Source organism: Artemia sp. Qi Xiang Cuo, chromosome 6 (genome assembly GCF_049724085.1).
Source record: "Artemia sp. Qi Xiang Cuo chromosome 6, ASM4972408v1, whole genome shotgun sequence".
Taxonomy (NCBI): Eukaryota; Metazoa; Arthropoda; class Branchiopoda; order Anostraca; family Artemiidae; genus Artemia; species Artemia sp. Qi Xiang Cuo.
Window position 1 is genome coordinate 2,512,576 of NC_142799.1, and position 27,596 is coordinate 2,540,171.

A 27,596-nucleotide genomic window follows, 5' to 3' on the forward strand; every position below is an offset into this window, starting at 1 on the left:
GGGCAAATTTTACAGCAGTATTATGTGTAATCCCGAGCAAAATCAAAATTTATTACTTTCTTGTTCGTGCAGGGAAAAATCGAATTGGAGGCGTTACGCAAACACACTTTAATTCCGAGGGGGGGGGGCACTTTAATTGTTGATATGGAAGGAGAAAAACAGTTCTTAGCTTACTATGAATTATTTAGTCCAGGTTTACTGCGTCTAGCACTTCAATCAAATCCGTCACCTAGCAACATAGAAAAAATTGGATTGTCAAGAAAGGGGAGAAAGTTGCACCAGCACCAGTAACCAATGTATTGGATGCATGCCCATTAACCGAGGCTGAAGAGCAATGCTTCATAGAACATACTGCCTCGGTTGAACGATGGTCATGTTTTATTGAGAATTACAATCAAGAGGGACAGTTACTAGAGTGGGATCCCTATTTTACATTTTCATTCCGAAAATTATATTTTTTTCGAATAAAACCATTTGTTTTATATATCATGCTCTTGTTCTAAGTTAACCTTTAGGAATAAGAGTTCATTTTCCTGAATAAGCAATACATATTTTGAACAATTTCACTGTTCATTATGAAAGACATATGCCAATGTAACTTTTTTTCCTTTTAATTGTTCAGGTGGTGGGACAATGACTATGAAAAATTGACGTAGTTTATTAACTTTATAAAAATAATGGTTATTTCACATAAAAAAAATAAGCCCCTTTTTTTATAGATTAATGAAATACCACCGCCATTGGGTGGTGACGAACCATCGGCACGAACCATCAGCATTAGACGAACCATCAGCATTAGTTCTAGACAATATGGAATGGCATAGAGGTTTTCTTAATGATGTTTTTGGGGATATGGCTAGCGTAGTTGATTTAACTTGTGACTTTGATATGATAGAGGATCCAGAATGGGTAGATAGATTCATGCGTGAGCATTTAGGTGATGTTAGTAGTGCAACTGAACCGGATCCTCATATAGAAATTACGTCACAGGACAATACAGTCTGGCTCGATCAATTGTCCCCAAACACACTGGAAGACATGCTAACTAGCCTAGGGGACTTTATGCCATCTCCATCTAATGTAATTGAACAGACGGGGGTTGGTGTTATCGACAATTCTATGTCACCCCCCACCATTCCGCTTGATGATACACCTAGTGCTAATAATAGTAGTAGTAGTAGTAATACAACAATGCAAATTGTTGGATCTAATTTTTCCGGGGACGTTTTTGACGATAGTTTTATAATTAGTGAATTGGGTCTTGTACAAATGGGTGCAGGACATGAAAATAGTGTCATATCCTCGGAATTATGTGAATTTTATTTGTTATAATCTGCTTTAGGTCACTTACAAACATATAGAGTAGATTTTAACCCTCCCGAAGAAAACGCGCTTGTCAGGGGCATTATTTTAACAGACCCAGTGAATGTTCTCCACAGCTACATCGACCGAATTCGAGCACAAACTGAGATTCAGATTCAGGATTGGGGAAGGGGGTCAAGGAGGGGTTAAAGCATCAGTAAATCAAAAAGTTTATTTACAAAAGGGGACATCCGGGGATATTTTTTATTTTCATTTTTCAACTGGCAACCAGACTTTTTACCCTGGTCTAAATGAATTTGAGGACAAATTTTTCAACTGGGTAAATAAATTAATTTCGACTTTGGCACGTTTAATGAGAGAGGAAGTGGGTCCACAATTTTATACATTGAACACATGGATATGAATCTCAGTAGATTTAAAAAAAACTTTACTTTAAGGGGGGGATAGGGTAAAAAAATAAAATGCCATCCAAATTTGATAACGACGGGAGGGGCTCAGGGTTTCGGTTTTGAAACGGGGCTGCAATGTTTTAAGTATGCGTTTTTAGCAGGAGCACATAAAACACTATATAATGAGTCGACAATAAAAAAGTCTCAACAGACTTGCTTGCAACGGTAGACAGAATTTCCCTAAAGTAAATTTTGACTGTTTAGAGGGGAAGTATCCAGTTTCCTTGAAAGAGATAGTCATATTCCAAAAACTAAATGAAAATCTTGGGTTGGTTGTTCTCAAATATGACAAAGAATTTGCAACGGTGTGAAAGAAACCAAATAAAAAAGAGATCTTGTATTCACTTACGACATTGATGGGACATAATGTTAAAAATTGGGTCTGGGTTATTTATGAGCCCCCCAAAGATGTAAAATTCCTATGGTCATTTTTTCCCCGTTACAGCAATAAGTCGACTCCTATCCCAAAGCAAGAACAAAGAAGAATATTTCTATTGCCCCATGTGTCTTTCCCGATTTGGATCTGAGTGAACATTCTGAGATCACAAGAGGTCTTGCAAAATTCATGGGAATCAACGAATTGAAATACCGGCAGAAGGCAAAGATACTTTACAATTTAAAATTTTCCAAAATTCCCACAATCTTTAGATTGTGAATCAAGACTGGTGGAGGTATCAGACCCATCAAGGCCAAATATAGTCAAGGAACACAAACTAGTTGCGTGTTCCTATGCGCATGCCCGTCGCGATTCCAATAATAAAATGCAGTTGGAAGAGTTTTTTGGCTATGGATGAGGAGGGTAGTATGGAAAAGTTATTGATATCTTTAATAAAAACAGCAAACGGCGCAATTTCACGATTGCGTCACACCAACTACCCAATGACATTATCAGATAAGGAGCAACTGGCACTAGAAAAGGGGACAATTTGCTGGGTTTGAAGAGGTGTTCGTGCCCCAAAAGATGCAGTCCAGGATCATAATCACCTTATTGATCCCAATTCAACGGGAAAAAGTAACTTTCGGGGGTGGGCTCACAATTCATGTAACTTAAAAATTAAACAGCAACTCTTTCTTCCGGTTTTTATACATAATTCTAACTACGATCTGAAGTATGTGCTACCAGCAATGGCACATCTTCAAAGAAATGGAACAGTGGATGATTTATGGGTGATAGACAGCTTTTCCTACAAAATCATTCCTAATCATCGGAAAAGTTGCTTGTTTTGGAATTTATGTGGAAATTTGTTGAAGCCGATGTTGAGTACACGAATAAAATTCGCTTTTTAGATTCCTACAGTTTTTTCCCCAAATCATTGAGCGAATTAATTCAAGTACAGAAAAACGATGACGGCTGCAACGCCTTCCCCCTTTTCAAGCAACATTCTCCAAATAATTTATATGATTTGTTGACAGTCAAGTGCGTATTTCCTTACGATTATTATTGTTCCATGTCGAGATTCGTCGAGGAAGCTATTCCTTCGATTGAATCGTTTACGACAGTCTACATGATCGTAGGTGCACCCCGGATGAATACAGTTTTGCTAAAAAAGTGTGGGCAGAAGGAGGATGTAAAAATGGGTTTGACTACTGCAAGCTGTATTTTTCAAGTGATGTGTTAACTTTGTTAGACATTATGTGTAAAAATACGGACAAAATCTATGGGGAATTTAATCTTGATTTTGGATATTAATTTTCATCTCCTCATCTGGTGATGGACCTTATCCTAAAAATTAGTGGGGGAAAATTGGGCTAATCACAGACATTGATCAGCATCTGTTCATCGAAAAATCAATGAGGGGGGGTTATGTTTTTCACGGGGATCGTATCTTGGAAACTGATCCAACTGGAGAGAAGACGGGGACAAAATCGGATGCAGTTTTCCTTGATATGAATTCTCTCTACCCCTCGGCCATGTCCCATTATGCGCGACCTTGCGGTGACTATAAATGGCTCAATGACCCTCAAGCTCCTCATTTCCCCAACATTGACAGTGTTGAGGAGAATGGACCGGTTGGATGGTTTTTTGAAATTGATGGGGATATACCAGTTGAGCTTCACGATTCAGTAAAGGATTTTGTTTTCCCGTGCATCAATAGACCTGTGACTAGGGACTCGTTGAGCCCTCGCAATAGGTGTTTAGTCGAGGTGGATGGATTGCATTGGTCACCTTCAAAACAAAAACTTATTGCTGACATTCTGCCAAAAAAAAGTATTGTTTTTCATTATATGGCTTCAAAATGGATGTGCAACAGTGGTTTCAACGTCACAAAGGTCCACAGAGCACTAAAGTTTAGTCAAAAACCATATATGAAAACGTTTGCTGACACATTTGTCAAGAAACGTTCTGAAGCACAGACGAAAGCCGAAAAAGAAATTTATAAACTCATTTTGAATTTGGCTTTCGGTAAAATGTGTGAGAATCTTCACAATAGGAATCGTTGTGACGTTGTGACCGATCCAAAACAATGCGCTCAAATTATTGCCGATCCAAACTACACTTCCTTCAAAATCATTGGCCCAGACTTGGTACTATTGAATAGGAAAAAAAGACGCGTTGTCCTGGATAAACATATTGCTGGAGTTAGTACGATCTTGGAGATCTCTAAAAAGCTCATGTTGGAATTCTACTACAATGTGGCTAGGGTACAGTGGTCGGAAAAGGGGCAAGTAGAGGTCTGCTAACATTTCTGTTCAAGAAAAACTTTCATCCCTCCTCTCATCAATTCCAGATACAGATTTCATAGTTACCCAATCACAGGTTGCGTCCGTGGTCCGACAGTTGAAAAAGAAGAAGTCGGCTGGCATTGACCGTGTATCCGCCCTTCACCTTAGCCATTGCAGCCCAACTTTCATGGGGCACCTAACTCTTCTCTTTCAGATGATCTTCACTACTGGACTCGTACCATCGGCATTCAGTACTGGGTCGCTTAGGCCAGTCCTGAAGAAAGTAAAAAGTACTTTGGATTGTGCTTCGCTCAGATCGATCACAGTAGCACCAACGCTTTGTAAAATCTTCGAACTTTTGGTCATTGATGAAATCCAGGAAAAATGCTGGACTCCCCCTTCCCAGTTTGGGTTCCAGAGGGGTATTGGTTGCGGCCACGCCATTTCTGCTTTGGCTTCAGTCTTAAGTGACGCTGATGAATCAAAAGAGTCCATTGTTATAGGTATACATGATGTCTGCCGTGCCTACGACTCACTTCTCCATGACCAACTCATTCTGGATATGGGAAAGAGAGGTGTACAGAAGGACATCCTACTACCCATTAAAGATATGTACGACCACCTACAGGCTGAACTCCTACTTCCTGGCCATGGTTGATCCCTCACTAAATATATACCAGACGTGATGCTGTACTACCGTGGTAATTCTATTGTCCCAGTAAAAAAGGGTGCTCGACAAGGATCAGTCACATCTCCTTGTGCCTTTAATAATTGTATTATTGAACCACAGTCTACTATCGAGACAATATGCATAGCTCGTGGCATAGATGTTACAATGATAGCTTATGCCGATGACATTCTGAACCCTAGCCGCACAGTCGCAGGTACTGAGACCACCTTCTCAACACTACAATCAAATTACAGTCACATTGGTCTTGAATTTAACCCACAGAAGTCGGATATTCTTCTGTTCAACTGGCACCAAGAAGAGGTCTCGTCTATGAGGCTGGGAGAACTGTCTGTAGCCCCTGTCTCGAAAATTATTTACCTTGGTTTACCAATTGGAAAAGATCTAAAAACTACCCGCTCCCTTCTTATTGATCATCTCCGTAAACGCCTGGCTTTTGCTTACAGTAGAGTAGTATCATCTAAAATTCGTTTCAACCGTTTAATTCTGGCTCGACTTTATAACGCAGTATCCCTTCCCCATTTCCTGTATATAAGCCCGTTTTGGAGAATTTTTCCCGAGCCAGAGAAAAGAAAGCTCAGATCCACATTTTTTATGGATTCGAAGTTCTTGTTGCGGCTCCCGCCGTGGACAAGAAATTCGTGCCTTGTTAAAAATTTTAAAGTTGCGGACCCAACGGTAGCTATAATTGAACAAATTAAACGGTACAACGAGAAAGTCTCTTCCCACCCTTGGTACCGTTTGCTAAGGCAGTAAATGCCTGTTCATTTAATTTTATTGGCACACCTCTTATCATATTTAGTCTTTTTACCGTCTCGTATCATATTTAGACTAGTTGATTGAGTCCGTTGAATATGAATTGAAATTATCAAGTATTTTGCTGTAGGTTAGGTTAGTTGAATTGAAGTTATCAATCATAATGCTTATGTTTCTTCAGTACTTGGGAGTTTAAAAAGTAAAATTTCTTACATACCTGCAGTGCAGTGTATAATTGAGTTTTTGTTTCTCGTCTTTGTAATTTGTTCGATTATGTGTAATGTATTGTAATTTATTTTTTGTGTGTTTTTTTTCTTTTTTAGTGATACTCCGTCTTTTGTACCTTTTTTTGACGAGTAATAAATCAATAAATAAATAAATAGGAATTGTATTGTTCAAAATACAATTCCACGAGCCAAATTGCTGGCAATTCGTTCTCTCAACTACAGGAACTTTACTTTAAATGTAGAAAAAATTGCCATGAGTACTATCTCCGACAAGGTCTATGTTTGTCAAGATGGTGTGACTACCCTCCCCCTTGGGCACTATTTAACTTCAGACCGGGCAGAATGTGTTATCCATAGGGAAAGTCTCGGTTTGAATAAAGTCCAGTAAATTTTTTCCTAAAACCTTTGGGGGGGGCCTCGCAGCCTTTGGAGGGGGGGGGCCTCGCAGCCTTTGGAGGGGGGGGCCTCTCGGCCCATGGGGGGCGGCCTCCAGCGGGGGGGGGGGCGCACCGCCACTACCAAAGTTATCTTTTTTTTTACTTAGAGCAGATTTTTTTTTTGTAAATATACATGTTTCATTTAAAAAAAAAGTGATATTATTTCAAGTGCTTTATTCTAATGTTGTATTTTTTTCTATAAATAAACAAAAAAAGTGTATTTATTTAAATGTTTTTTCTCTGTGCCTATGTAAATGCTGTATTTTTTTTATTATAAATAAATTAAAAAAGTGTATTTTTTTTCATGTTTAATGTGCTTTTTTTCAATGTTACCTTTTTTATTCAAATAATACAAGACAATATGATTCTTTTATTTGTCTTTATCTTCTTATTATTATTCTTAAACAGAGTAGGGGAAATTATTTAGTCATTACACAGTTATGGTCTACAGTTAGTTGTCCAGGTGAACTATTGAAAGGAACATGTTTCAATTCAAAACACCATACAGGTCGTTTCTGTATGGACCCTCAACGTCAGGCAAAACAACACTCTTAACTAAAATAGTTAAAATTTGCCATAAAATGTTTGTGGAAAAGCCGAAAAAAATCTACTATTGTTACAGTATTTGGCAGGAGTCATACGATAAAATAAAAGCAATTGCTGCCACCACGGGCTCGGTGCAGATACAATTCATACAGGGACTTGATGTTTTCAGCATTATTGAACCAAACTCTTGGCTGATCATTGACGATCTGGCTGAATCTATTGAACAATGGTCCCAGGAAATGCTGCATTTGTTCACTGTTCGCTCTCATCATGAACAAATTTCCGTTACTCTGGTTCTACACAATCTCTTTCATCAGAGCAAATGTATGCGAACACTTGCTTTGAACTGCACCTACTATATCATCTACAGAGTTATTCTCGATTCTAGCTCGCTAATAACCCTCAATAAACAAATCTATCCAGGTACCCCTAAATTTCTGCTCTCAGCATACAATCAGGCAACTAATAAATCCCACGGTTATATCCTATTGGATCTTAATCAAAATACACCCGAGGATCTGCGTGTAGTCACAGATATTTTCGACAATGAAATTACAGTATATCTCCCCGTGAACACTAAAAACACCTATTAGCACTGCTGCCGGTATTGATCACAAAAAAGAATCATCTCCTCAAGAGTCTGCTTTAACAAAATTAAAGAAGGAGGATTTGTATTCAATTTTATTTAAATTTGTAAATCTATGGCCCAACTAATATCTTTAACAAATTAAACGACTCCTAGCCTATCTCTTGGAAAGCGGTCAGGATTATATTCAAGTTGAGAGCAATGGGAAAGCGATTACAATTCAGGGCAAGAGCTATAATCTTCTTGATTTAATCTATGATATGCTTATCAATTGTAAAGGACTTTTATCATTTGAAACTCATCTGTACAACTTTATAAAAACATTAAACTTCACCAAAAGCATTGTTACCAATATAAAAATTCTAAAAAAATTCCATGAGCATGCACTATCATCATGTTCAACAACAACACCATTAAAATATGAACATGAAGAAGAAGAAGATTTTAAATAAATCTTGGAAAATACTAGCGCACCTAGTGGAAAAAAACTTGATAATGGCGGCGAGGAAAAAGCGAAAACGTTTCATTTCACCATCACCATCCAGTATACAAAAGGGTGGCGGACGTTACACAACGTGTTTACGTTCAAAATGGTTGAAATTCTGAAAGGTGTTTATGAAAATATTGGTGAGGCGGGGAGTTTAAGTTCCCCCGCCACTCTTTCCAAAGTCACTGGTGTTCACACTAAAAGTGTACAAGACTATCTACAAAATGAATCAAGTTACACTCTGCATAGAAATCATAGACTTCGTGCCAATCAATATCGAAAAAGTAAAGCCTTTTACCCATTGCATATAATGCAAGCAGATCTCCTGACTCTAGATGACTAGAGTCAGGAGTCGTTGACTCTCCTGACTAGAGATTCAACGACGTCACAATACACCGTACAAGTACATTCTACTTGCAATCAGTGTTTTTAGTCGCTATGCATATGCAATTCCATTGCGATCAAAGAGAGGCGTTGAAGTTGCTCAGGCCATTGAAAGTATTCTCAAACAGGATTCATATAAAAAAATTCAAACGGATCGCGGTAGTGAATTTGTTAATCCCCATGTTGCAAAAGTACTAGTGAAATATAGTACACTGCTCTATCATAGTCACAGTCCTATAAAGGCTACATTGGCCGAACGATTGATAAGAACTATTCGACTTTTAATTTCAAGATATTGTACATTAAAAAATATATCGTCTTTTATTAGTGATCATGACAAAATCATGTTACTCTTTAATCTACAATCTACTCAAAAACTGTACAGCTCAATGCAGACGGAATTTCACCATTTTAATCAGGATACAATCGACAACTTTTTCAGAAAGTATTACAATGAAACGAATGTCATGCAGAAAAATAAATGAAATATTGGTTATTCTGTTCGAATTAATAGAACAACAAATGTTTTTGAAAATGAAAATCACCTGTGGGCCACCGAATTTTTGAAATTGGCGAAAATCACAGACAATAAACCCATAACTTATCGTCTGCGAGACACCAAAGATGAAGAGATTCTCGGCGGTTTTTAAGACTATGAACTACAAAAAGTTAGAAACACTAGTGAAATATATCAAATTGAAAAGATATTAAAGACTCTTACTCGCAGGGGTAAGAAACAGTTACTTGTTCGGTGGCTAGGATACAACTCTGATTTTGATTCTTGGATCGGTGTTGAAGATATTGACAATGCCCAATGATTTCTATGTAAATTTCATGTCCAATGTTTCCGATCCTCTCTACAACGACTTGAATACGACAAGTGATTTTTGGACAAAACTCTCCCCCGCCATCAAATTTGACGGTGCGTATGAAGTGGCTCTTGTCGACTGTATTCTCAAAAATACCTATGACATCCTGAGAAAAGATCGTGTGTATGATATAAAAGTCATACCATTCGATTGGACACTCTTTGTCGACTATGAATGGGTTGAAGCACTTAAATATAACGAATATCCACATGCCAAATTGAAATATATTGAATACGATAATATGGGAGATTTGTGTCGTGCAATCAATAGAAAAATCTCATATCGTAGGAATGGTACATTCCATTTTAATTATTCATTGGAACATGATAAGATTTTGCCGTTCTGGCTAAGTGGACGCGCGCTGGGCTGAGAATCCGTGAATTCGGGTTCGATCCCTGGTGTGGTCAGTTTCTTAGTTTGGGACGCGGGTCAGTGGTGTGACCCTGTAAGCTTAGCCAGAGTCAACCCAGCTCTAAATGGGTACCTGGAGAAATCTGGGGAAGGTAAAACAGGAAGGGTTTGCGAAAGCATAGGTTGGCTGGCTCCCAGCCCCCCATTGCACTTCCTGGCTGAAGGGCCACGAAACGGAGATCAGCACCGCCGGTTTGGACCTTAAGGGTCTAGTGCCGCATCCTTTACCTTTACCTTCACCTGCTGACACTGACATAATTATTCTCAATGATAATCTGAGAGACGTTCTTGGTTTTAAACAGAATATGATCGATGGGAAAAATTCTGGCTGTGTTTACGGGATGGATCAAGTTATTTTTGCTGATTATCCACCTGGTTTCACCTCGGACTCTTGCATATTTCTCTATGCATCCTTTGTGGAAACGTCGAGAGTCGGTAATTCAAATTTCCCCCTCCTACGTGTTCTTGAACGAAAAACAACTCATGAACTTGTTCATCACTATAATATAAAGCATCTTCAGTATGTTCCTGTAAACACTTCATATTTGGAACTCTGTCAGTTAACACTAAGAAAAGAATTGGGTGATCCTCTAGCAATAACAAAAGGCTTAGCAGTAATAACATGTCATTTTCGACCCATTGTCAACGACAGCACAGACCCTGTAAGCTTAGCCAGAGTCAACCCAGCTCTAAATGGGTACCTGGAGAAATCTGGGGAAGGTAAAACAGGAAGGGTTTGCGACAGCATAGGTTGGCTGGCTCCCAGCCCCCCATTGCACTTCCTGGCTGAAGGGCCACGAAACGGAGATCAGCACCGCCGGTTTGGACCTTACGGGTCTAGTGCCGCATCCTTTACCTTTACCTTTACCTGTTGACACTGAAATAATTATTCTCAGTGATAATCTGAGAGACGTTCTTGGCTTTAAACAGAATATGATCAATGGGGAAAATGCTGGCACCGTTTATGGGATGAATCAAGTAATTTTTGCTGATTATCCACCTGGTTTCGCCTCGGACTCTTGCATATTTCTCTATGCATCCTTTGTGGAAACGTCGAGAGTCGGTAATTCAAATTTCCCCCTCCTACGTGTTATTGAACGAAAAACAACTCATGAACTTGTTCATCACTATAATATAAAGCATCTTCAGTATGTTCCTGTAAACACTTCGTATTTGGAACTCTGTCAGTTAACACTAAGAAGAGAATTGGGTGATCCTCTAGCAATAACAAAAGGCTTAGCAGTAATTACATTTCACTTTTGACCCATTGTCAACGACGGCACAATCACCTAAAATTAACAATGGGAGAAGTCCATTTGTCTGTCCCGATATCGAGTGTTATGTTGGTGCTTTGAGTCCACGTCAAATAGGCAATGGATTGGACTACCACAAGGCTCGTACTAAATGTCTGGCTATGTTATTGGTAGCTGATTTGCTAGGCTATTTCGTTCTGCACTACCCCTTGCCAGAAAATATCTTGTACCTGCTGCATCAAATTTTGCTGCCTCCACACTACAGGACTGGGGATTGGACAAGAATTTCAAGGAGAGTGTTAAGGAAAATATTAGATCTTCAGCAAGAGCCATTGGTGAGCAATTAAAATCTCGGCAAAATGGGGAGGGATTGAAAAGGATGCGTTCGCGTCATTCACTCATCAGTCTCCACCCAGGCAGGAAGCAAAGGACATCAACAAGGACTTTGAGAAATAATACAACGAAGGGCAATAAGCGGAAGAAGAAAAAGAAAAAGATTGTTAGATCAAAGAAGGATTTCTTCTCTTAAGATGACTTATCTCCCCCACAAGGAATCATATCCATCAATCCGCTCCTCATTGAATCTATTCAACACTGAAAATGTTGATGTCAGTGTCAAGTATGGCTACTATGAACAATTTCACCCCCAACAACCCCTCTCGGAAAATATACACTTTCAGATATTTTCCAATGAGGACTATTTCATTTATTTATCATCAACATTTATTGATTTAATTGTTGCGGTGAATAAAAAGTTAGATAATACAACTTCACCTGCCGGCGATTGTCTCTCTAATGAAAAGTGTATTCTGCATAATCCGTTTAAACAAATTATTGTATTTATTAATAGAATATTGGTGAACACTAGTAATAATTTATCCAACTATGCAAGCTCAAAACAACTTATGATGATGAAGCCAAAGGTGTACAGAGGTTTGAGAGGACATTCATTGGAATGTAAATGTCGATCCGGTATTGATACTGACAGAGAGCGGAGAATTGCGGTGACGCGGAAATACCATCTGTTTGGAATATTAAATCAAGAGATATTTAATATATCCCAATGGCTACCCCCCAATGTCAAGATTGACATAAAGTTACAGATGGCCCCATCGAATTTCATTTTAAGAAAAACACTTCCTGCAGCACCCGATGCAAATGTCATTATCACATCGGCAATTCACCACGTCCGAAAACAACAAGTTATGAGCTCTGTTGCGTTGGCAGTGGAAAAGCGAAGAGCCAATGGTAACAACATTAAACTTCTTGTCCCCCATACGATCACCAATCAACGTCACATTGCCACCAGTTGACGTAGCTATAGCGATTCATCATTTATCAATGGAGAAATCCCATCAAAATTGGCTTTGACCTTTGTGAAGAGTGGCAATGCCGTTGGATCTTGGACTGAATCCCCCCATGATTTTAATTGTTTAGGTCTATCTAGCCTTGTGTGCAAAGTGAATGGTATTCCACTGTACACTCTATCATTTGACAAAAAATCCTATAGAACTCTGTACGAGTTGACCATGCAATCCCTAGATCATGACTCTCAACTATTTGAAAATAGAATAACCAATTCAATGTTTTCAAAAAATCATGGAGTAATTGTTATGGACTTGTCAGGGACTCAGGATATGAGCATAGTACGAACAGGGAATGTACGTTTAGAGTGTATATTTGCCGATGCTTTGACTGAGAGTTCCACGCTAATATCACTGAGTCAATTTGAAACCTATTGGGAAATCACACCCGACGGCAGTGTTCTACTAGACCTAGCGCCATGAACACAAACCAAATAATCAATGTATTTAGTATGGATCCAGACATGTCCCAGTACAAGTCCTATTGCATACCTTCGGACTTAATTGAAAAAATTCCAGGTGTTAACAATATCCTAATCATTGTTAATAGCAGTCCATCGACTTTGAAGACCGGCCATTGGCTATGCATCTTTCAAACAGCGAGGAATATTGAATATTTTGATCCTTTTGGCCTATCGTTTATATTCTACGCTCCATACATCAGCAACTTTATTGAAAGCAGTGGGAAAACCATTATTCAAAATCAACGAAGAGTACAGGATTTAACGACTAAGACATATGTTTTTCATGCACTACTCTTTTTCATGTTCAGATGTCGTGGTTACACCTACAAGCAGTTTCTCAACATCTACGTTGACTTACCTAGATTGAACGACTTTCTAGTAGAGAATATACTTACAAGTGTATTTAATATTGATTTTAGTGCCCTAAGAATAAAATGTTCTAAAAATGTATGTGAAATTTTTTATTAATAAAAAAAAAATTTATATACATGATAAAACGACTTTTCTACTCTTTAGATTTCATCTTCTACTAGGTATTTGTCGACAACAACTAGTGCAGGTAGATTATCTGAATTCACAGTGTACTGATTCTGTTGTACTGCAATGTCAGGGTCACATTTCCTACAGTAGAGTGTAACTTCACTCTTGTCATATCTCTCTGTATAGTCAATGATACTATTCTCATTCATTCTATAGAACTCATTCATTCTAACATTATTTGATTTATTAAAGTCATAATAGTAAAAAAATTATATTTTTAAAGTAAAGTGCAAATTTTGTTCTAGCCTTGGGAAGGCATAGGGGTTTTGCGCCCAACTTATGTTAATTTCTGCTCGTTTTGAGTTTGACTCGGTTAATTATTGTAATTTCTGTTCGTTTTGGGTTTCATTTATTTATCGATGCTGATTTGTGGTAGTTTCACGCTTGGTAGATTATTTGATTTTATTTTGGGGCTAGTTGAATAAATTATTTTAAGGGGCTAGTTGCCCTCCAATCACTTTAGACTATTAAAAAGCGCATTAGAACTCTCAATTTCAAATTGAATGAGCCCCTTTTGAAGTTTCTACGACTACCACTTCTATATGAATTGCCCAGGTGTAAAGGAAAAAAAATAGTACATTGTGCCAACATAGTTCTTATATGTCCTCAGGGCATAACTTAAAACCCTTGCCCCGAGGGTTGTGGGGGGTCGTCCTCCTCAAAAACATATTTTCTATCTGAAAATCAACTACGCTGAACAAAATGGCTATCTCAATATTTTGATTGGATATGTTTGGGGAAATGATAAGCGTGTGGGGGGGCTAGTTGCCCTCCAATCCCTTTCGACTATTAAAAAGGGCATTAGCATTTTGAATTTCCAATCGAATGAGCATTTTCTGAAGTTTCTACGACAACGCCTTCTATAAAAACCTCATGTGCCCCCCGGGCATAACTTAAAACCCTTGCCCTGAGGGTAGTGGGGGAATGTCATCCTCAAAAACATATTTTCTCTCTGGAAATCAACTACGCTGAACAAAATAACTCTCTCAAAATTTTGATTGGATGTGTTTGGGGATTAATGGGCGTAGGGCGGGGGGCTAGTAGCCCTCCAATCACTTTCGACAATTAAAAAGGGCACTAGCCCTTTCAATTTCCGATCGAATGAGCCTTTTTTGAAGTTTCTACGACAACACCTTATATAAAAACCTTGTATGCCCCCAGGGCATAACTTAAAACCCTTGCCCTGAGGGTTGTGGGGGAGTATCCTTCTCAAAAACATATTTTCTATCTGGAAATCAACTACCATGGACAAAATGACTCTCTCAAAATTTTGATTGGGTGTGCTTGGAGAATGATGGGCGGGGGGGGGGGGCTAGTTGCCCTCCAATCACTTTCGACAATTAAAAAGGGTACTAGCCCTCGAATTTCCACTGGAATGAGCCTGTTTTGAAGTTTCTACGACAACGCCTTCTATAAAAACCTTATATGTCCCCAGGGCATAACTTAAAACCCGTGCCCTGAGGGTTGTGGGGGACTATCCTTCACAAAAATATATTTTCCATGTGGAAATCAACTACGCTGAAGAAAATGGGAATCTCAAAATTTTTATTGGATGTGTTTGGTGGATGATGGGCGGGGGGGGGGTAGGGCTAGTTGCCCTCAAATCACTTTCGACTATTAAAAAGGACCCTAGAACTCTCGATTTCCAATCGAATGAGCCCCTTTTGAAGTCTCTACGACGACCCCTTCCATATGAAGTGCCCTGCTTTAAAGTAAAAAATAATATATGGTACATTGTGCCAACATTGTTCTTATATGCCCTCAGGGCATAACTTAAAACCCTTGTCCCGAGGGTAATGTGTGAGTGTCATTCTCAGGAAGATATTTTCTGTCTGGAAATAAACTACGCTGAACAAAATGGCTATCTATAACGCCTTCTATAAAAACCTTGTATGCCCCCAGGGCATAACTTAAAACCCTTGCCCTTAGGGTTGTGGGGGAGTGTTCTCCTCAAAAACATATTTTCTATATGGAAATCAACAACGCTGAACAAAATGGCTATCTCGAAATTTTGATTGGATGTGTTTGGGGGAATGATGGGCGGGGGGGGGGGGCTAGTTGCCCTCCAATCACTTTCGACTATTAAAAAGGGCACTAGCCACCCCAATTTTCAATCGAATGATCCCTTTTCGAAGTTTCTACGACAACTCCTTCGATACGAAGTACCTGTCAAAGAAAGAAGAAAAAGAAAAAAAAACACATTTTGGCCACATCGTTCTTTACTTAGATTTACAAAATGTTTTTTCAAACTACAATAATCCATAATCTAACTTGAAAATAGACTTCAAATGCATGAATCATATGTACTGGAAATATTACCACCGAAACAACGGGTTAAAAACGAACAAAAATTAATTTTTAACTAGTGTTGGTCGATCATGGATATCGATATATCGAACCAAATATCGATACCAAATATCGAAACGTAAATTTTGTTATAAAAACGATATTATTTCGGCTTTTTCTGGTATCTAACGGTGAACGTCCAAAAAAAAGGTCAAAGATAGAAAATTGCTTCGCAAATGGCAGAGCAGAAGAATAATGGATTCAATATACTGACTCATATATGCTGATACAAAGCATGCAGAGATGTATCCATAAGATGGCATAGTCCTTTCTCAAACTATGTTTAGTGAGGGTGGGCTCTCATATGTTGCTGAGAACCTCCAAAAGGCTTGGACAGATACAACAGATCCTAGGCTTATAGGCCTTGTTCAGATCACACTCGTCAAAATTGCCACATATCTCAATCCGCGTTTCTAGAAACTGTATATTACCCCTGATGACCTTCTCCAAGTTGAGAGTAAAATAACAAGATACATGGATTGGACCTTTCTGAAATCTGTATCAGTAGATGCAAGTGCCGTGGCAATCCCTGTGATTCAGCCACTACAGAATCAAGCCAGTTTGTGGGGATCGCAAGACCTAGTTTCAGTAGTCGGTGTCAGGCAAGCTTCATCAGCAGCTGTATCTGTCACGGCACCCTAGATTTTCAGTAGGGAATCTTTAATTCTAAGAAAAACTGATGCCCTCAAGTCATGGAAGTCTTGTAATGGGAGTCTAAGAAATACCTATACGAGGTTGTCATAAAATTAATATCCATGTCTGCCACCAATACCCTTTCTGAGAGTGAATGCCGAACCTGATTAGTTAATCAAATAGTTTGCGGTAACAAACTGTAAGTAAGGAGCAACTCGGCCAAATAACAACAAAAACTCTAAAAAGCGAAATTTTAATAACAATAGATGGATCAAATAAATTGGCTTTTCATGCTGACTCCAGATGTATAAAATTCATCGTTTCATGTATCCATCAAAAGCTGCAAACCTGAGAAAATTCAATTCATCTTAATAAAAGTCAATTCATCTTGATAAGAATCACACCATCAGGTTCGGCAAATCAGAAAATAATACCGTAAGGTTTTCTAGCTTCCATCTGCAAAAATATGAAATTTTGTAATTTTTGCCAGAAGAAAGGTCACGGATGCGGCTTTATTTGTTCTGTTTTTGTGTGTCTGTGTTTTTTGTTTGTGTTTTTTTCTTTGTCAGGGTGATCGTATGGAACCAATGATATTGTTGAACTTGTGTAAGGAACCAAGTACATATTACAAACGTGAGTACTTTGGGGTGGAAGATTAGAACATTTAGTTGTTGAAGTTTGTTACCTGAAGATCCCCCCCCCATGACTGCCGATCGTAAAATGGAAAAATACAAACTGTTCGATCTTATCCTAGCTTCATTTCAGGGAAACCCCTTATGACCATCTATAGTTATTAAAATCATCAAAGATCAAAAAAGTAAGGCTAGATATTTAGTCTTTTGCTACGGTACCCACTCTGAGCATAATATAGCTGAAGCGCATATCCGCAATTGGAATGAACACTTTAAAGAAGCTTGTACAAGGACAGATAAAGATGTAAATAAGGCTATTGAAGAGCAGCGCCTATTCCCTGATGTTTCCAAGACTAAGAGTAAAACCTACTTATCTCTACCCACTAAAACTAAAGTGAAATCCAGCCTAGCACCGTCAACTCCGACTTCCGCAGCAGCATCAACTTTAAAGGAAATAATAAATGCAACTCAAGAGGAACTAATGAACACTAAGTCCAACCTAAGGAATGACATTTCTCGTGTCGTATCAGACACAATGAAAGATTGCCGAGCTTCTGAAATTATCAGTGAAGATATTGTGAACGAAATTTATAATTCTATTTCCCTTGAATGTAATGCTAAATTTGAAAAAATTGAAACAACTCTTCAAAGACTTTATATTGCTGTGAACATGCTTTAAAACAAAATTTCAAAAATAGAGGACAGGGTTGACCAGCTTGAGCAGGATACCTTACTTGACACCCTAATTTTCTACGGTGTGAAACCAAACCCCAATGTGGAATTGATGGATAATCTTAATGAAGTGATAACATAAATAATGGGCTTGCAAGATCTAAAAAAATGGACCTGTTAAAGGCTAATCAATACCGAATGCATGCTACACAAACTGAGAATGTGAAAATTGCCCCCATCCTGGTAAAATTTTCAAACTTGGATATTGCTCGAAAAGTGATTGCAGCAAAAAGTAAGTTGGTTAATTCAGGTGTATTCGTGTCTGAAAGCCTAACTAAAAAGCGTCGTGACCTATTAAACGCAACTTGCAGCAACTTTGGCCCAAGAAGTAATTGGTCTGATCATGGACAAGTTCTAGCCAAAGTTCTGGGTGAAACTCGTATACGTAAAATAAACTATTTGCATGAATGCATTAGTATGTGACTTGTAAGTATTTTTCTTAATTTGTAAATGCCTTCCACAGGTCATTGATTTTCGTTTTTTTTACTTTTTTTTATTTATTTATTTTTTCATTTTTGTTTCTCTTCCGTGCTAATGGTTCATTCTAATAATACCTGCTGTGCAATTAGTTATTTGTGTGTTTGTAATCGTTTAACAGGTTTTTCTTTTGCAATTGATTTAAGTAAAGATTTCTTTTTGGTTCATCTGGTGACTTAAATGGACTCCAAGTAAAACCTGCTTTTATGAATATTTTAAGCCATGAGAGTCGGCTTTGCGAGCTTGAAAATAATCCTTTCGATGTAATTAGTATCGTAAATAATTATGTGGGTCAGGCTAATCAAAGTATGATTAATATAAACCCTATTGTAAAAGTAAATATGTTTCAGATTTGGGGGAGAGGAGGTTACCAAAGTAAATTATTCTCTGACAGCACTTCAACTTAACATTCAGAGTCTCTCCTCGTCAATAGATAATTTAAGACAAATCGTTTCGGATGGACAGCCTGATGTTGTGGGTTTATGTGAGACGTTTTGGATCCTAATGGCTAAAGGAGGTCTTGCCAAGTATATATCTTGCAATTTGCATTATTGCTTTCGTGATGACTTATCAAGGAATTTTGAAGGTATTTTCGAGTCACAATTTATAGGAATTAGATCTAATGGTATTGATCTAATCACAGGCAATATTTATCGTTCTCCTAGTGTGGTAAAGCCTTCTAATTAAGTCAATTTGGAATTTAGTAAAAATATATTAAGACGCAACATATCCTGCCAAGTTTCTGTTTAACGGGAAATTGAGAAATCACCACTTCCTAGCTATTGCGTCGGAAGGGTCCAGGAAGGTGTGGTTGATAAAAATGTATAAAAAATACATTCTATGGGAAGGGGGAGACTGATACTAATTTTATGCTGGAATGACCTCTGGTCCGTTTATTTAGAAATACCTTGGAATATTGTCGGACTATTGTAACTGTATAAGTATCTTATTATATATTATTATAGTTTTTGAGACTTGTGGTCTACTTGGGACAACCAGTCCCAGTAGAATATATGTGTATTATCAAACCCTGTATCAGTATATGTTATCTGAATAAAAGTATTGTGTTACAGCCAACCTCTCTCCAATCTACATTTAGTCCCTCGAAAATACCTAAATGGTACACCTCATTAGTCTGGTCATAGTATAAGGCACGTTGCCAAAGCATAATTACCTCAGGGCCTTAGTTTATCTCCCTTATAAAGGGAGAATAAAGGTATCTACCACTACATCACCCTAAATACCATAACACCACGTTACCAACTCTGGTGGCCGTTGGAAAAACTGGGTCGAGAGGGCTAGATTAATAATAGATTGAAATAAAATGGCTTTACCAGAGGAAAAAATTACTTCCCTATCAACGGTACTTGAAATTGCAAAAATTATACACGAATACGCGAGAATCTCAGATGTAGATGAATTTATCGAAAAATTGAAAATTTTCGACGAACTAAGTGAATCGTTTGACGATAAGGTCAAGGAGCAATGCGTTGCAGCCAGATTAAAGGGAAGCGCCCTTAAACATTTTGAGGCAATTAAGGAAAAAAAACCAAAAATATCATTACTCTAATTGAATATTTTAAAACAAGGTTCATAGAGACAAGCATCTCCGAGAGACTAAGAACAGAGGTAGTGACATTCAATACCTCAACTAGTATCAGGGAATATGCCGACAAAATTGGTAGATCTGTATGCTTACAGTTAGAGAAAGGCGGAACTGACGAGACAGTACAGAAAGTACAATTACATACTTTCACCCAAGGGTTACCAAAAAAGCTATTAAGACTAAAATTATCACGGAAACCAGAAAATTTAGAGCAGCCTATAATCCTAGTAGAAACAGAGGTAAAAATTGACGAGGCTATGAAAAAGTTTGATCTGATGTCAATAAATAACACAGGAGCCCAAGAAAGTATAAATATGAAAAGGGACAGAAGCGGGTGAACTTTGAGGAGCCGAATCGTTAACCAAAAAGGCGCGACGGAGGCTGAGGGTCACCGTCTAGGGAAATAGCTGACAGATTCTACGACCCTGAGAGATTAGCAGCTAATAACTATAGAAAATATGGGCACCCACCCCCACCAAAGGCAGACAGTTGGGGAACCAACGATAACAGCTCAAAAAATATTTAGAAGTAATCAGGAAACCTACAAACAATTTAAGAGAAAATTTAATTGCTATTATTGTAGCAAACCAAACCACTATGCCGCAGATTGCTGGCATAGAATACGCAAAGAAGCCCAGACGTACAAAACAAGACACCAGTTCAGAACAAAGGGGGGGGGCAGAAATTTAGGAAGGCAGGTAACAAATAATACTTGGCAAACACCTAATACTATTCCTGAATTTAGGCCTAGGAGGCAAACGGTTAACAATACCCAGGGTCAAAAAAGCAACGCTGAAGAAAACTGGGATAACCTCAGAAACTTTTGGCCAAACAGTGGGCACTTAAACGGAGAAACCAGCCTGTAAGGTTCGACAGAGCTGTTTCCTTACAAAGACCCCTATATAGTTTAGAATGTTATGATAAAAACATGGGCGCCCATAAGCTGGATTCCAGGGGGGGCAAACCTGATCTAATTGGCACTTTTAATGCTATATAACTTTTAATGCTATATACTTCAGCACGGCTGACACGGTGGATACTACGTCTTTAAGAATATTCATATACCCCAATATATATAAAAGACCTTACAAACATTTTACCAGACTATTTGTCACGAAATCCTGATACGGAAGGAAACTTGAAAATAACCATCCAGAACGAATTGTAAGGGGTAGAAATACTATCTAAGGAAAATATTTCGAATCATCAGGATAAAGATGATTTTTGTTTAGCGATGAAATCCTTTTTGTAAAAAGGAACGGAACTGCCAGAGCACTTTAAACATTTTTGAAGGACTTTCATAATTATGATCTAGGTGAAAGTAAAAATCTTTTAGTAAGATATTACAGACCGTCGCAAGAATATAGAAAAGTGACTTAAAAATTATTCCAGTAATTCCAAAATCGTTGGAAGGGGAAATTTTAAAAATGACAAACGCAAATAATGGCCGTCACGTGGGAGAAGCGAAAACTATTAGGAGGCTAAAAGTAAATCTTTATTTTAAGAAAATGTGCTCAAAAGTAAAGGCTTTTAAAAAAAGCTGCCAAGAGTGAGCCAAACAAAAGTCGCCACCAAAGACCCCTAGGGCCGTATTAGATCTATACCCTATCCCTTCAGGGGTAGGAGAATTAATGTTAATAGACATTTGGGCAACAGGAGGAAGTTTACCAGTTTCCAGGAAAGGAAACAGGTGTGTACTAACCGTATTTGACCATTTTAACTCATACTTATACGCTTTTCCAATTCAAGACGAAGCGACAAAATCCATTGCGAAAGTTTTAGTCAACCGCCTCTTTTTGGAACAAGGAATTTTCCCTAGAATTTTACTTAGTGACAATAGGCCATGTTTTAGAGCCAAATTATTAGACGAAATTATGGAATATCTGGGGGTAAAACGATGGTTTACCTCGTCTTACATGGCCTCCGCTAATGGAAAAGTTGAACATAAACATAGGGAATTGGCTTACATGCTGGGAATACATACAAGAGAGGAAAATGAAAATTGGGATGTACATTTACCATTCGTAGTCTTTGCAGTAAATACGGCTTTTTCACGTTATTTAAAAGAAACGCCATTTTTTACAACATCTAAGAGATCCCAGAATTTGTTTAGATGAAATAAAAAATGATAGAATATATTACAGCCTAGACCAATATAAGCAAGAAATGGTGACTTGAATGAAAAAAGCTATGGAACAAGTTAAAGACAATTGGGAAGATGTGAAAACAGAACAAAAGGAAAAATATGACAGAACAAGCAAAAATAAGACAAATTATTGTTTAGGAGATTTGGTCTATGTATATAAAACCAACCTAGAAGGGACAAAAAAGTTAAAACCAAAATGGGTTGGGCCCTACAGGATTGTAAACATTCTACTAAATAACTTAACTTATGTTCTAAAACATCAGTATAATGAAAAGGAAGAAGTAGTACACCATAATAGAATGAAAAAAGGATTTTTACAAGACCATGGAAATCAGAGCCTATTCCTTCAGACGAAAAAATAGAGGAAACAATTCCACCAGTTTATATCAGAAGACCATGTGAATTTTATGACATTTTTAACAACCGCAACGGTTGGGAGGAGTGGAAGGAGTATTTAGCCCAGTCTTGGCTACAAACTCTCCATAACAAACAAGAGAAAATGGGAAATATTCGATGCTCATCGGATACTAGCGGTGAAAGCGATAGAGAAGAGCCTAAAACGCAACCTATTGGTTTAAAACGTGATAAACCACAGGTTAAGTCCAAAGAGGAAGAAAAATTGGAAGGAACCAGTGAATGATCTGATTTTCATACATTAGACTCACCTACAGTCTTAACACAAAGATGGCTTCTGGAACAAACACCATCTACCAGACGCGAGCTAACAGAATGTGACACCGATAATTCTTCTACAGAAACAGATATAACTAAACCTGGGCCATCGTTAAGAAAAACCTTCTTAAGAGAGAAATTATGGAAAAAAGTAAAGAAACCAGAAGGACAGCAACAAGTTCCTTCTTCAGCAGCACAAGTAGCTAAATGACTTATGAAAAAGGCCGAACGTCAAGAGAAACAAATACTAAAGATATTTGACGAGGCAACAAAACCGCGCTCCAATTCAGAACCTTGTGAACCACACCATAGAGACCACGGAAAAACTTGCAAATATTATAAAGAAGATAAACAAAAATTTGGAATCCGAAATTCAGACCAGGAAACGGAGAAAGGGAGAACAAGCGTACCTCCCAGCCGATTAATATTTGAATAAAATAATAATAACGGAAAAATATAAAATAAAACGAGTAAAGAATCTCTAAAGAAATATCTATATTTTAATACCGTCAAAATTTCCTTCATAATATATCAAATAAATACGGTCTGATAGTAGAAATAAAATAGAGTGAAGCAAATATTCCCCTTTAACCCAACTAGTATACGAATAAATTGTGTATAGGAAGCCAACAGAAACCTTATCACGGAAACAATTACAAAGGGCGTTAATAGGTGACTCGTAACTTTTAATGGTTTAGTGAAACTAATTGAATTATACATATTTGTAATCAGCATTAAAAGGCGATTCTTTTGATATGCATATTGAAAAAATTATTTTGGAGGGATAATTAAAAAAAAGAAAAAGGAAGTTGGGCTAGTGAAATAGGGTCATTGGAAGCTAGCAAATTTGGAATTGAGCTCAATCACTGCTGGTCTCTCGTTGTTAAGTAAATTCGAAGCATCTACTGACCTTTGACTCTTTGAGGTGGCACTTTCAGTCGAATTTGGAAAAAAAATTGTTTTTGAAGAATTTTAAAATAATTACAATGGGAAAAACAGCAAGAGTTTACATTAAGTCGATTACAGTTACAAGCTAGCTGTAATCTTATTATAATTAGTTATAGTCTAATATAATATTTTTCTATTAGTTACAAATGGTAAAAAGAAAAAAAAATTAAAGAAGCGCTATAAAGATTTAAGCAAAACTTTGAATAAGCATAGAAAGCAAAAAGAAGTGCTAGGTAAAAAAAATGAAAAGCAATGAAAAATAAATTATAACCTAAAAAATTACCAGGAGGTAAAAGCCAACGACAAAATCCATTAAAAATAAGCCAAAAATAAATCTCATCATCACAAGCAAACCACAGTAGTTCAAGGTAATAATTTTAACTCTAGCGATGCATTGGATCTGAGAAAACGAACTGGCACAGGAGATCCCTAGTTTAAACAATTGGTTTTCACCTGTACCAACTCAAACACCCAAATCCCAATCCGTCAAACCCTAAAACAAACTAAACGTATCCACTTTTTCTTTGAAAATAAAATATAACATTACACAACGAAAAAAATTTGCAGTAATGAACAGAAATTCATTCATACAACTTTCCCAGATTTAAGCTTATCAATAAACCACAGATAGTAAAAATCGCATTCAAAGCTATGTAACCTTGCAAAGGGAATTGTTGTCTCTCTGTGGCAAATAAAATAAGATCGTAATTAAAACTAAAATAAAATTTGTACCCAGTATGTCGTAAGCATCGCATTTTTATGAAGAAATGAGAACTAGCAAACGCGGGGCAAAACTTAATTAAAAGTGTTCTAAATATATAGTACTTTTCTATCACAAACCCTTTCGAACGGGGAAATTTAAATAATTTCAAAAAAATACAGGTTGCGACAAACGACACCCGCACCTTTTAAAAATAAGCAGATAATGAATTTGACCATAGAATGGCAATCAGCGTAAAAACTAATACTGATTGCCCTTAACTTAAACTGATTATGAGGAAAAATTATGCTCTCTTACGTGGGAGTCGTTTTCGGAAAAATGACTAGCATGACCTGAAAAATTAAAACAAAGCCCCTTATTAGCCATAACGACCTAAGTTGAAGTTGAAACTTAAGACAAGACCACTAAAGATTGGGAAGTTAAAGTGAAAATAGTCATTATCACTTGTATGTCTAAAAAAAAATTACTGTGTACCATGAAGGCAAGGTATATTTTTCTGCAAAAGGGCCACTTCGTTTGATAACAGAATAGCCCAAGGGAAAACTGTGGCCACAAATAAAAAAAAGTGAGAAAATACTATAAATAATTAATTATTGTGTGTACAGGTTCATAATAGGCCTTTTAGCTGTAGCCGATGACAAGAGGATCTGTAAACGTTATAAGGAGCTACCATAAGGCAGCCCTGGTAAGCAAACCTTCAGAGTACAGGCAAGAGTCAATTGATAATGCCATAACAGGTATAAGGTGAACAGCTAAATTTTTAGCTTATCAGATCTAAGCTATAAATGGAGCCTTGTCCCAAAAGGACATTGAAGCTGAAAAAGAGAAATTACAGGCAAAAACGTTACAAAACTGTCTCAAGTACCTACAATTCGAAAAGAATTTAAAAGCTCTAAAGTTTGAATAAACAAACAGACATATAGTAAGCTAAAAACAGTTAATGACACAAATTAGTTCGAAACAGAACCAAAGTGGTAAAACAAAGATAAGAAAATGTATACAGTCGTATATGGAAAAGTTATATAGTGGTAACAAATGTTGCTGAGAAAATATATACAGTTATAAATATATTTTGAAAACCCTTTATAAATATGGAATTGTTATATTAATTGTAAATATAGAAATGTAAATAGCAAAGTCATGTTATATGAACTATTGTCAAACCATTATATAGAGACTAATCACAGTTCTCAATTATAGTGTATAAATCTATGTTTTGGACTTGATATTTTTTGTAAATATTTTAATCGCAGTTAAGACTTATCAGATAAAAGTCCTGACGGACTTATTTAAATGTTGTACCAAGAACAAATATTGCAGTGATTAAACAAATTATTAGGGTACATAATTATTATTTGTTTTAACAATTAAGTTATGTATCAACATAACTTCTGTTATATATATATATATATATATATATATATATATATATATATATATATATATATATATATATATATATATATATAACCTAAACTATCCATGTAAATATAGTGAATTAGTATGTTGAGTATTTTGTTTTTTTATTTTGCTTTTTATATCACTCAAGAAGTATTCTACATTAATAGTTTATAAGCACATAACAAAACACTAATTGGAATTAATTCAAAAGCTAGTCTATACCGTCTTTTATTTTTTTTAAATACTTTAAGTTTTAACCATTAGTTAAATATCCTATCTAGTTTTGCGACTTAAAAAAACACTTGTGTAAGTTATTACACAATGCTTGTATATATATACTATGTTTTTATTTACTTTAAGTTTTAACTAGTGATTTTAATGTCATATGTAAATGTTTGACTTCGAGTCAACGTATAAATATTTTTATTGTGAAATAATTCCTTAAGTATTAAGTTTGAAAAGAATAATCCAGGAAAAAACATGATGTTTCGATTGAAGCGGGATATTATCTTTGGACTAATTAAAAGAGGGAAAAGTAATTGAAAGTGATTCAACATCAAAAAATTGAGTGTATCTTTTTACTATATATAGGTAACAAATTATGCTTTATGTATATTCTAATGTGAATATTTATTTTAGATACAGCCTTAGTTATTTTTCGGAAATACAATTCGTCGTAGCATACTTTCGGATCCATTTTTTCAATCATTTATTGACTCATTTTTGGAAAGTAACAGCCACTTTTGGAAAGCCACTTCAAATGTATCATGATACTAACATCTCATACTATCAGAAACCAAACCATACATGATCAACTGATATTTTGGAAAGTGTTTGCAGTATTACAGACATTATTACAAGTTCATCAGAAAGTGAGATAAAATCAGAACTTAATTTAGGCCTAGAGAATGTACTACATAGCCTCAAGGCTGTTAGTATTGAAATATGTGAAAATGCTTTGTGCTGGAAAATTATGTGAAAATTTAAAAACCAAAATTGTTATGTATTATTTATCCAAGACATTTCTAAACCTGAAAAATAAACGGTATATCAACCACATAGCACAGACCAATTACATTATTAATGGGAATTCAATTTAAACTCAAATAGTTCATAAAAGTTTCTAATATAACTTGAAATCTAATTTAAGCAGAACCACTAATATAATGCTTAAGCCGCTTGGGGTCAAGCTAAAACAGAAGATGCATATGAAAAGGGTAAAAAGAGTATTTTTCACCTAGAGACAGAGAAAAAGAGAAACAAGGATGAATTTCAAATTTAAATCCTTCGACAAAAAAAAGAACATGGCCTATATTGGACCAGAAACATGACCCTAAGGAAACCCATTGAGTGTATATGCACATAATGACCCAAAGATGGCAGCATAATAGCTGTAAACAAAATTAAGTTGTTTTAAAAGTAAAATATTGAGAGTTGGGACAACTCTTCTTTAAATCGGGAGTATTGTGGTAAAGCCTTCTAATAAAGTCAATTTGGAATTTAGTAAAAATGTAATAAGACGTAAGTACGAAGTTTCGAAATACCACTTTTTTTTATTAAGATAAGGAACATATCCCCCCAAGTTTTTGCTTAACGGGAAATTGAGAAATCACCACTTCCTAGCTATTGTGTCGGTCGGGTCCAGGAAGGTGTGGTTGATAGAAATGTATAAAAGATACATTTTATGGGAAGGGGGAGACTGATACTAACTTTATGCCATGCTGACCTCTATTCCGTTGATATAGGAATACCTTGGAATATTGTCGGATTATTGTAAGTGTCTAAGTATCTTATTATATATTATTATAGTTTTCTGAGACTTATGGTCTACTTG

At 36.7% G+C, this 27,596-nt stretch overlaps 1 protein-coding gene across 1 annotated transcript in view; it reads right to left on the reverse strand.

Annotated features, from left to right (window-relative positions):
* Positions 1 to 24,010, reverse strand: part of LOC148950790 (putative protein disulfide-isomerase A4) — a 112,560-nt gene extending 88,550 nt beyond the window's left edge. The window contains exon 1 of the mRNA XM_089090460.1: positions 23,924 to 24,010. The gene's annotated coding sequence lies outside the window, so the exon portion shown is untranslated. The remainder of the gene's footprint in view (positions 1 to 23,923) is intronic.
* Between the last annotated feature and the right edge of the window lie 3,586 nt (positions 24,011 to 27,596).